Source organism: Camelus bactrianus, chromosome 33 (assembly GCF_048773025.1).
Source record: "Camelus bactrianus isolate YW-2024 breed Bactrian camel chromosome 33, ASM4877302v1, whole genome shotgun sequence".
NCBI classification, from domain to species: Eukaryota; Metazoa; Chordata; class Mammalia; order Artiodactyla; family Camelidae; genus Camelus; species Camelus bactrianus.
Genome location: NC_133571.1, coordinates 9099756 through 9110973, shown reverse-complemented (window position 1 = coordinate 9110973; position 11218 = coordinate 9099756). Strand labels below are relative to the sequence as shown.

General features: G+C 40.0%; 1 non-coding gene across 1 annotated transcript; it reads right to left on the bottom strand.

Moving 5' to 3' along the window:
• Positions 1–10281: 10281 nt before the first annotated feature.
• Positions 10282–10445, bottom strand: LOC123612868 (U1 spliceosomal RNA). The gene has a single exon (XR_006720134.2). It is a non-coding gene; the product is annotated as a U1 spliceosomal RNA (small nuclear RNA).
• Positions 10446–11218: the final 773 nt, after the last annotated feature.

Here is an 11218-nt window from a genome sequence, read left to right as displayed (position 1 = left end):
CTTTGGTCACACATCCCGGACACAAAAGGGGGCCAGCTCTTCACCTGCTTTCATTATTGCTCTCCTCTTTGATTACAGACATTTGTTAACCTAACTTGTTCCCTTCTGAGTTCCCTGAGGTCTGCTTTGCTCATTTCCAAGGTCTAGCACAGTGCTTTTCAGGTAAGAGGAGTTGAGTACATATTTTTAAAGGAGTGAAGGAATGAGTGGATGACAAAGGGGTACAAGTGGTACCACCACAACATTTTTGTTTAAAAGAAGTCAAGAAGCCAGATTTGCAAAAAAATGCTACCTTTCCATTCCCTGAAATGAAAGAGGGTGACTCTCATTTTGCATTCTGAGGCCTTTCTAAGTAAGGTTGGCAGATACATTTGAGCCTAATTTGCAAAACTGCTTTAAGCCATTTCTCTATAAACCAGCCTGAATAGAATGCTTCTGTCTAGGAAACAGAAAGGCAAGTAGATGCCAATGGGCTAACTTCTCCCACACCACCATGGGGACAAGTAACATATAGCCCTGCCAGCGTTACTTAAGCCACTGTCTCTGGACCTGATCACATACCCTACTCATTGACGGGAAATCCAACTCAACCCATCCCAACACATGTGGTGGACTCAGACTGGGTTTCTGAATTCCTACGTTTCCGTTCTTGTTTGGCTCCCCTGTCTTGGCTGTCAGGGACCACGCAACCTCTTGAAGACCCCTAAAGCATGGGAAACATGACATCCCTGGTCTAATGCAAATAGCCCCAGGCCAGACAGATGTGCCTGTGATATTGTCAAACCCCCTGCCATTTGCTTCTGTCACCTTATTGACTTTCCATTTCTTTTTTCTTTCAAATTGAACTATAGGTGGTTTACAATCTTATATATTAATTGCAGGTGTATAGTTTAGTGATTCAGTATTTTTATAGATTATACTCTATTAAAAGTTATTATAAGATAATGGCTACAATTCCCTGTGCTATACAATACATCCTTGTTGCTTATCTATTTTACACATAGTAGTTTTATCTCCTAATTCCCTACCCCTAACTTGCTCCTCCCCCTTCCCTCTTCCCATTGGTAATCACTAGTTTGTTTCCTTTATCTGTAAGTCTGTTTTTGTTTTGCATATACACTCATTTGTATTATTTTTTAGATTCCACATATAAGTGATGTCTTATAGTATTTGTCTTTCTCTGACTTATTTCACTAAAGCACAATATTCCCTAAGTCCATCTACATTGCTGCAAATGGCAGAATTTCATTCTTTTTTATGGCTGAGTAATATTCCTCTGTGTGTGTGTGTGTGTGTGTGTGTGTGTGTGTGTGTGTACCATGTCTTCCTTTTAAATTTTTTTAAAAAATTTTTATTGAAATATATTTGATTTACAATGTTGTGTTAACTTCTGGTGTACAACATAGTGATTCATTTATACATATATATACACACATATTCTTTTTCATATTCTTTTTCATTATAGGCTATCACAAGGTATTGAATATAGTTCCCTGTGCTCTACAGTAGGACCTTGTTGTTTCACATCTTCTTTATCCATTCGTCTATTGATCGGCACTTGGGTTGCTTCCATATCTTGGCTATTGTAACTTGTGCTGACTCGCCATTTCTTTTATTCTCTGCACACATTTCTCAGCTCCATCTCTGAAAATCAGGACACTTAAAAAATGCATTGAGTGTTTACTGTGTCCCAGACACTGTGTAGGAGCTTCACACATTACTGACCATCACACTCACCACAACTTTATGAGATAGGCACAATTATGATTTCCACTACTGTGCTGGAATAATAACTCGTTCAAGTCACACAGCTAGTCAGTGTCAGAATCAGAGCTCAAACCCAGGTCCTCCTAACTCTGATGGTTATTCTCTTAACCACAGTACTGTTCCCCAACAACCTGCTCTGATCTTGGAGTAACTTGTTCTATTCCTGGGAATTTAGCTCTGGTAGCATCAGCGAACTAGCCTCATGGGAAGGCTAAGAGTCTTCATCACTGCCTCTCTAGTACTAGTGCTCTCCCCATTCCCATCCCCCGAGCCAGGCTTTTCTGGGCATGATGAAATGCATGATGGATAAACAGCAGTGCTGAGCAGATACATGTTCAGCTCACTGATTGGTTGCTAGTCTTCCACCCCAGGAAGATGGGCCTTCTAGTCCTAGCTCTGGACCAGTTTTGTATCCTGGAGGGTCGTTCTTGGGGTTCTCTGATTCTCTGCCTTTTGTCTGGTGGGCCGTCACCCACCCACCCAATACCCTGCCCCACCCCCACCACACAGGCACAGCACGCTTCAGCCACTCTCCTCTCTTCCTACATCGTGTAAGTTCATAGATGAGCATCTGGGACAATTAGTCAAGCGACCCCCCCTTGTGGGTCATCGCAATGGTCAGCTCACACTGGAGCCCCTTTGCATGATGTGTTTCAGTAAACACGGCTAGGAAGGAAACAAAGAATCTTGCCGAGCACGTTCTTTTTCAGGGTTAATGTGGCCAGGTTAGGCAGAGTACACCTCTTCAGCTCCTTCCTCTCCCAACAGCACAGAACCTCTCAGGAACCCAGGACCCAGGCAGCAGCCCTCCCCAGTAGAACGCATGGCCGCACTCTCCTCGCACCACCTGACAGGTGTCTCCGCACTGGAGGCAGCCTCAGCCTTGCCGTCCCGTGGCTCTGTTTTCCACTAATATGCTCATATTTCATCTGCTTCAGCATTTTGCTTTCCCAAGACTCTGAATCCCTCATACTTGAATATATTTTATGCTGATGAGCAGTGGTGTTAATCATGCCTCTGGGCCATACCTAAAGGGATATTTTATTTCATTCTTTCTTGGGCCTTTGGCCAAGTTGCATTTTTTCCATCTCTCAGGAATAGGGTCTCTCCCCGAGGCTGCAGAATGAGTGAGACATGAGGAAGGACTTCCAGATTAATAGCCTTTTGAGAACCTGAAACTAAGCCCCCGAAGGGAATTGCCTTAAAGAGAGTTTTTTTTTCCTTTTTTTTTTTTTTTTTTTTTTTTTAAGAATGGAGACACTTCATTGTCATGCAACCAGCTAAACGTTTCATCTTAGAGCCCTGGGGACAAACCAGATGATGCATGGATTCTTCTCCAAGGCTGAGTGTGCACATCTCCTATCCCAGTCAGTTTCTGTATGTTCTCAAGGGGGAGACAAAACAATAGGGGTGAGTGGGGAAGATTTACAACTTGATTGGAATTCATAAGAAGAACTCAAAGTCTGCTGAGCATCCCCTGAAGATTAAGGGTGGAGCCAATTGCCTACAAAGCTTCCATTGATCCGACCTCTCGGAAGGCTTTCCCGGGAGCCACACTGTTCGCCCACAAGCATTGTTTCCCTCAACTTCAAAGCTGGGATTTCGTTAAATTATAAATGCATAAAGCCACAACCTTGTTTTCTTTCAATTTTAGTGCTCACAGAACTAGAAAGGATTGATATGCCAGTAATAGCAGACAAGAGGGAGAAGAATTTATGACCCCAGAAGTGCTGAGGCAAAGCAATAGAAAGAAGCATTTAAGTCTTTCTATTAAAGTAACTCATATTAAAAAGTAATAGAAGCCGGGGTGGCAGGGGCCTTACTTATTTCATCAGTGATGCCAGCAGTCAGCAATTTGTCATGGCTGGAGAACAGGCAACAACCATCTACCCCATGAATGAGCTAATGCTCAGTGCAGCCTGTCAACGAAAAGCTGATCGTAATCTGGGAACACAGAAATAGACAAGTTGAAAGACTAACGTGGAGGAGAGAGGGAGAGACAGCAGCGTCACTGTCTGATGCTGTAGAGCAGGAGGAACCTGGACTTCTGCCTCAGTCTGTTTGGGCTGCTGTAACAGAGCAGCATGGACTGGGTGGCTTAAACAACCAGCACTCATTTCTCCCAGTCCTGGAGGCTGGGAAGTCTAAGACCTCGGTGCTGGCAGATTGCACTCACAATGAGAGCCCTCTCCCTGGCTTGTGGATGGCCAGCTTCTCACTGTATCCTCACATGGAGGAGAGAGAGAAGATGGGGAGGGGAGAGGGAAGAGGGGACAGAAGGAGGGTAGAGAGGGAAAGAGGGAGGGAGGGAGGGGAAGGGGGAGGGTAGGTGACTGTTGGATGTAGGGAGTGAAGGAGAAGCAGACTCTTGGTGTCCGGTTTGAGTGACCAGTCTTGACAACTGAAATAGGGAATGCATGTCAAGGAAGGAAGGAGTAAATGATGACCTTAGGTTTGGACAAGTTAAGTCAAGGTGTCTGATGGACTTCCAGCCGGCAGTGGTTGTACATAAAAGTACAGAGACAGAGCCTGGGAAGTCATCAAGGTATAGGACTTCATTATCTTTCAGTTCTTATGACAGCAGCCTCCTAATTCAACTCCCTGCTTCCAGGCATGCCCCGTCCAATCCGCCCTGCATTCTAAAACACGAAATTCATCCTGTCACTGACCTACTTAAGACACCTTACCACCTCCTATTGCCTTCAAGTTAAAGTTTGAGATATACTAGGACTTCTAAGATCTAGCCTTTGGAATGCAGCCAAGCCTAATCTTCCCGCCATCCCCCATTTACTTCCAGTTCACTGAATATGAAATACGCTTTTCTGCATTTTATCTCTAGTAAACTCCTATTCATTCTTCAAAACTCAACTCAACTGCCGCTCCGTTGGCGAGGCAGGATCCCCGTTTCCGCCTCTGTGCTCCGCAGTTAGTTGTTCTGACACCTTACAGCATTTACCACACTGGCTGTATAATGCAGACAAATGTGTTCCATCACACGGTGAGCTCTTCGTGGAAAACAATTTCACTTTGTTCCTCATCATTTCTCCCCCTGCTCAGCAGAGTGCCTAGCACATTGTAGGTTCACCGTTTGTGCTGTTGGACTGAACGAGTGAGCCTTAGCCGGGGCTTTGGGCCTTGACGCCACAGTTCCCCCTTCATGGTTTCTTTGCCAGAGAAGCAAATGAAAGACTGGTGATAAAACAATCCCTAAGGATTCCGGGGGAAAGGAGAGGAAAACATTCTGTGTTCTCATTTCTCCTCTTCTCCCTACTTCCTAAATACAGATAAACCTCAAGCTTCAATCAGACCCCTAAGAATCTCTACTCTTCCTGCTTGCACAGCCAGAGATGAGAAGATGAAGACAAATTTCTCTAGGACCAGAGATGTTTCCTTGGACTTCTGTTGGAATTTCAAGCAACACAGGAAGGCTACTGCTGTACTGTGTAGCTTACTGGGATACAAATAAGTCTGTGGGAACCCCTGAGACTTCTGACTTTGGGGATTTCTCCTCATAACGCAATTTAAACTGTTTCGAAAGAGCATTTTGTTGTTAAAGGAGGTATAGTTGTAAGCTTGACTCTGTTCTTGTATAACCCTGAGAAAAATGTTTGCGTCACTGGGACTAAGTTTCTTATTTGTAAATAGAGGGGTTGGGAATAAATAATCTCTAACATTTATTTCAAATTAAAAAGCTTATGAGGGCGCCAAGTTCCAGGAGGATAATAGTAGGTACTTAAATCCAAATCAATTCATACATCCTTTAAAAAAAAAGATCAACAGAAGAGTAAATAAAACCACTCAAAACTCAGCTATAGCATAAGTAGAAAGCCAAGAATATTATGAAATTAAAATCACGCACTAGTCAGGAAATAAACCAAACCAGCAGAGTCATCTGCGGAATGCATGCCAGAGAGGAGAGAGGAACAAGGGTGGGAGAGGTGGAGGCGGGGTGCAAGGACCAGAAAGAGAAAGTACCATCCAGAGTGGGGAGATGATGAGAAGATGCTAGAGACTTATTCTAAGCCCTGGCTACTGGGGCATCAGCTGGAAAAGACTTGAAGGTGCAAGGGCCCAAAGGCAGCAATCTTGAGTAGGTGCTACTTCTGAAGGAGAGAGAGAAGATTTCCAAGAAGCATCATTTGGAGTCTTAATAGCAAAGGGAAAGAAAGAACAGGAGGTGGAAATCAACAGTCCTACAGAAACAAAAGAGAATCACCAACTCAGAAGGCACTCAACTCCTCTTTTGTCTCAAGCACCACGAGGGAAAGTTACATTTTCCATCTTAATAGGAGGTTACTCTTGAACTGACAAAATTCTGGTAATTCTTCCCCTGGATAATTTTTGGCTAATCTTCTTCTTCTCTGTCTTCATAAATTGTTACTGCTAGTCTGGGAAAATAAATATTTCAAAATAAACAGAAAATTGCAGGGACTATCCATACAAAGTCACTATAAAGAGAAAAATCAAAGTGAGATTTTTAAATATTTCAGCTGGTGAAAATTCTCCCCTAAATCCAACCCATGAAGCCAAAGAAAATTATACCACAACACCTCATCTTGGATTAAATATCCTTAAATAGGCATTTGCACATACAAAAAACCAATTCAATGAAAAAACTGAAAACAGAAATAGACCAAAAACAGAACAATATTAAACAAGAGTTCACTAAACTTAGGAAGCAAATTGAAGAAAAAGACAAAATTGTCTTAGAAATGGAAACTAAATTATGAAGGACCCAAATGAGAATATATTTAATGAGACATTAAGACACAAAACATTCAAGAAAACAAAAATGATGTAAAGAAGGTGTTTTAAAAAAGTAGAGAAAAAGGGATTCCTGTAGAAAGAAGGCAGCAAAGATAACCCAATATATATAATTGGACTCTCTGAAGAAGAAAAAAATAGAATAGAAATTATATTTAAACCTACCATTCAAGAAAACTTTTAAGAAATAAAAGAAGACCAGGATACACATATTGAAATTGCCCACCAGGTACCTGGGAAAATTGACTGGAATGCTTAAGTCAATCCTGTCTTGATCCAACTTTAAACTTCCATGTTTGAAGGAAAGATTTAAAGTCAACCTTCTCAATTTCTGCCAACAACGGAACAGTATTTTCAAGAAACTCAAGAAAAGAGTATGAGCCAAGGATTTTTTATCCAACCAAGTAGTCCTTCAAATATCAAGGCTAGAAGAAGAGTTTTAAACATGCAAAAATGGAGGAAAATCTGTACTCAGCAACATTTTCTGAGGAATCTACTAGAAGTCAAGTGTCCGCTAACCAAGTCTGGGAAACTTCAAGAAAGGAGTTAGAGAAAGTCCTGAATACGTTTAATTGTTGCTCTAAGACTAAAACCAATGTGGGCAAGGGTAGAAGACCACAATGCAAAGGCTGAATGTTCTATAAAGGATACAGAATTCAAAGTTTAAGAAGACTGAAGAAGTGAGAGGCAAAGAAGAAAGAAAAACCAACTCACTGACTGTCACATACATAGTAGAGAGGAGTCAAAGGTTACATTTAAACCTGACAACCAAATAGTAAATGCCTAAGTACGAAAAAAACTAAAAAGTATTAGAACAGCCATACATATTCTTAAACTAAAAGAAATACAAAAAGGAAAAATAACCAAAGAATAGATAATAGAAAGGAACACAGTAAATACAACATAATGTTTATAGTAAATATTTTTAAAAGATGTCAAAGTTGGAGCCAAACATATTAGTCATATTAGTAAATGTAAATGTACTTATCTATTAAAATAAAGAAATTTTCAAGTTGGCTCAAAGAACAAAACTCAATCAACCATATGATGAATACAAAAGACACGTAAAATGAAGTGAGTCAAAAATGCTAAAAATAAATTGATGAGCACTTTCTATCAGGGAAATGGAAACAATAGGAAAGAAAGGTTTCGATTCTAACATCAGACGAAGTAAAATTCAGACCAGTGATCTGAATAGAAAGTGCAGAAATGGTCCAAGCACACATGGAAGTTGAGCCTATTATAAAGCTGATGTCTCAAAACACTGAGGAAATGATGGACTTTTTAACAAATGGCATTAGAGCAACTGAAGCATCTCTGAGAAAATAATAAAGTTGGCTTCTTTCTTCACCTCATTAGCAGAATAAACTCCAAATCCACAAAAGATCTAAATGTAAAAGAGAGAGAGCCACACAAGTATTAGATACAGGGAAAGCCTTTCTGACTATGATTGGAGATCCAGCTACAATTTTTAAAAAATCTCATTACTTAACTACATTTAAAAAATCTTCCCTATGACAAAAAACACCACCAGTCTAAAGATAAGCAATGCTTGGGAGGGAAAAAATTACAACATGTAGAACAGATAAAGGGCTAATATCCCAATATAGTAATACTTAGAATAAATATTTTAAAACCTTATAAAATTATTCAAAGTTATAAACAAACAGTTCAACCAAAAATACATATGATGTCTCTTCAAAGATACTAACAGATGTTCTATTTCATCCATAATGAAGAAAGGCAAATTAAAACTAGGCTATTTTCTCACCTAAAAAATTAGCAAAAATTTCAGAATCTTGACAGCCAGTCTGCTGGTGAAGCAGTAGAGGAGAAGTCCCCTCTCATACACCGTTGGCGAGAATGAAAAAACTCCTACAAACGGGACTTGGGCAATATCCGATTCAGCTGCAAACACATTTGCCCGTGGGCTCAGGAATCCCATTTTCAAAAGTTGACCTTGAAAATACTCCTTCAACAATTACGAAATGAAAACAACCACAAGGTTTTTCCATTGTTGCACTATATGCAATAAAAATTATTGAAAGTGATCTAAATCCTCATCCACAGGAATCGGATTAAATAAACGGCAATACCACCACACAATGGAGGACTCCACATCTGTAAGAAGGAATGAGGAAGGTGTCTATGAACTTATATTGATTGACAGATGTCATGTAAACTAAAAAAAAAATACAGCAAGATGATCAAAGCTTTTTACAAAATACTTTTGTGTAAGAAATAAGAGGAGATGAGAAAAAAATACACATATACATGTGTATATTTATGTATTTGTTTATTTTTACAAAACAAAACACAGGAAGTTAAACTAGGAAATAATAAAAGTGTTTACCTAAAGAGGAGTGAGTAAGAATGGGGTTAAAATGATTAGGGAAGGGAGGGAAAATTCAGAGTATAATTTTTCCATAGTTTTAGCAAGCTAATGTTTTATGTATTTAAAAAAAATAAGTTAAATAAATCACCAAGGGAGAAAGAAGTTGATTTGCATATTCAAAACATAAGCTAAATCAATTTTTAAAAATCTAAAGTTGAATACAAACAGAACAAATAGCCCTAATTGTACCTCAAAATAATAAAATAACCACATAAGGAAAAAAAGCGGTAACTCAAGTAATTTTTGAACATAATACATTGGCTGAACATCCTCGATAAGCAATAAGGATAAGGAGAAGCAAAACTGTAATGAAATCTTGAACTTTAAATTTGTTACTGGTAGTGGTGTGGATAATGAATTCTGACACTATTTGGTTTGTATTGGAGGAGTCAGCAAACCCTACTTGCCAGGGTTAGAGATACAAACATAGAATGGGGAGGAGGGGATGGGGGAACCCTTGGCATTGGGTTGGAATTGAGTATATCAGTATAAATTCATGATTATGTATGATTTATATATAATATGTATGTATATGTGTGTGTGTGTGTACGTGTGTGTGTGTGTGTATAATATATAAATATATATATATATATATATATATTTTTTTTTTTAACCTAAGTCTGTTTACTGAAATGGCCCAGAAAAATGACATCTTAATTTCAATGAGTGTACTTGGTATTGTGAGATGAACTGTGTCCCCCACAAAGATGTACTGAAGTCCTAACCCCTGGTACATGTGAATGTGACCGAACTCGGTAGTAGGGTCTTTGCAGATGTCATTGAGCTGAGTGCATACTAGATTAGTGTGAGCCCCTAAACCCCACGACTGGTGGCTTTATAAGAAGACAGCCATGCGAAGACCCCCAGACACGCAGAGAGAAGGCAGTTATGTGAAGACAGAGACAGATATTGAAGCGAGGCAGCTACAGGTCAAGGAATGCCATGGACGGCTGGCAGCCACCAGAAGCTAGGAAGAGGCAGGGAAGGATTCTCCCTTAGAACCTCCAGAGAGATCATGACTCTGCTGAGACTTTGATCTCAGACTTCAACCCTCTAGAACTGGGAGACAATGAGCTTCCATGTTTTTAAGCCACCCAGTGGGTGGCATTTTGCTGCAGCAGCCCTAGGAAACTAGTACATCTAGCAACTAAATCTTGGTTTCTAAATACCATTTGACACAAAAAGAATAGGGGCTCCTTGAAGAAATAAATACCTGGTTCTAGATGTCGGGGGCATCTCATTGTCCCAGAAAGCAAGGATGGGCTCAGAAACTGATGGAAGCACAACAAAAAGACCCAGGAACCAGCCTAAAGAGGCTCTCACTAGCCAAATCTGGAATAGTTTGTGTTTTTTTTCAGCGGAAAGTGCGAACACAGTCCCCCCCTACCACAAGTTATGCAGTCGAGTTTCCCACATTTGGGGAAGTCGCAGGGGTCAGCACATCCGGAGCGCAATGGATAAGCCTCGCCCTGGGAAAACCACCTTCGTGATCATGGTATCTCCCCTGCCAGGTAATGGAATAGTTGGAGTATTAAAACGAATAAGGAAAAGTGATTGCCTGGAGCGATTACAAGAATTAAGGGGGAAGGGATATCAGGAAACTTTCTGTGGGGCTGGAAATGTTCTGTCTCGGGTGTGAGTAACATGAGTATGTATGCTTGTCAGATGCATCTAACCGCGTGTTTAAGACCTGGACAATGCACTGTATGTAAGTTATATTTTAATTTTAAAAATGAGTAATGATAGTGATAGATTATAACGTATAGAACTTAATTTTTTTGATCCATGAATCCATAATGATACTAAAAACAAAAGTTGAAGGAAGGAAAGCTCTTTTTTAATAGAATGTCAGATAGTGAATGTAAAAAGAATTATAGGATTAGAAAAAAATCTCCATTTTTCAACCACCAATGCAATAATCACTTCAGGCAAGGATAATTAATGTAAACCAAAACATTAAACATTTGGTTTTGGAGATCAGGATAGTCAAATACTCTCAAAGCATCCCCTAAAAGGTAAGGAGAAAGGTGCCTTTGCAGTAAAGAAACCTGGCAGACACCAGCTCAACCAAAAGATCAAACGTAACATCAGCAGTAATGGGACAAATTGATTTTATGTGCCTTCAAATGTGCTCTGATTGGGAATCAGCTCCTCCTATATATTATTCCTGCCAAAACCCACTAACTTTGAATCTAATCACGAGGAAACATTCAGACAAATCCAAATCATCAGGCGTTCTTCAAAGCCAGTGGTCTATATTCTTCAAAAGGTCAATGTCATAAAAGACCAAAA